Consider the following 1101-nt stretch of genomic DNA (forward strand, 5'->3'; position numbering starts at 1 on the left):
GGGGGGGTTGTGTGTTGGGAGCGCCAAACTCCCCCCCCCCCCCGCTTCCCTCCCGAGAGCTGCGTCGTCCGTCAGCCCACCCGCGCCATCCCAGCCTGATGCCCTCCGCAGCTCGGCATTGCATCGCCCCTGCCCCGTCGGGAGGGAGCGGACGTGGAAACCTGGGAAATAAAAAAGGAATTTGGATGAAGCTGTGAGCGAGAGGTGTGGCTGAGCCTCCTAACTTGCCTCAAACACAAGGAATAACGGTAGAGCCCGTATTTTTGTGGGGGGAGGGAGGGGAAGGGGAGATCATGTTTTATTTTCTTGAAAGTGAATTGAGCTTGGTGATCTTCAGATGAGGCGCGCACTTGATTTATATCAGATTCTATAGAGAGATTGCTGATATTTTTGGAAAGGGAATGGGTCTATGCAAACTTCCAAAATTGCTTGAAAGATAGTTTAACATTTTTTTACATTGAAATCTAAAGATAAATCTAACTTTTTTCTTAAAGCAGAAGTGCGTTTAGAAAGAGAAGCTACTTCCACTGCTCTATTTTGATGATGATTCTTGGAAAGTTTGGGCTGGAGGGAATGACTATTTTTCACCATTTTTATCTTGCTCCTCTAGTTTTTTGTTTCTTTTTCTAACGGAATGCTGTGCCGTCTTTGATTCAACAGATCGTGTTTGTATTTTCTGTATCTGGTTCCTAACGTAGAGAAATAACAAATGTATGAGGAAATCAATATAATGTCAAATGTTGTTATGGTTTGGGGGAAAAATAAAGGTTTTTGGTACTTCACACTGATTCTTTTTGCTTTGTTTCTTGTTTTAAATGTATTTAAGTGTCTGCTAAGGAAGCAGAAGGGCGAGACGGGGCCTGCCGGCACGCAGGGCCCTGGAATAGGATTTAGCTTTGCCCTCCAGCGTTTCCTTGGCAGCTGGGAGTGGAGATCCCTGCCAGCCCTCCCCTGCGGACGGACGGGAGAGGGGCTGGAGAGGGGAGCTGGCAGCACAGCCCAAGTCCGGTGGAAGCAGCAGCCAGCGATCCGGGGGGAAGGTGAAGCGGTGCGAGTCGCTGGCGCTGTCTCGCGTCCCAGCCCCAGGCTGTGCTTGAGCGG

Source organism: Pygoscelis adeliae, unplaced genomic scaffold (genome assembly GCF_000699105.1).
Source record: "Pygoscelis adeliae isolate BGI_AS28 unplaced genomic scaffold, ASM69910v1 Scaffold270, whole genome shotgun sequence".
NCBI classification, from domain to species: Eukaryota; Metazoa; Chordata; class Aves; order Sphenisciformes; family Spheniscidae; genus Pygoscelis; species Pygoscelis adeliae.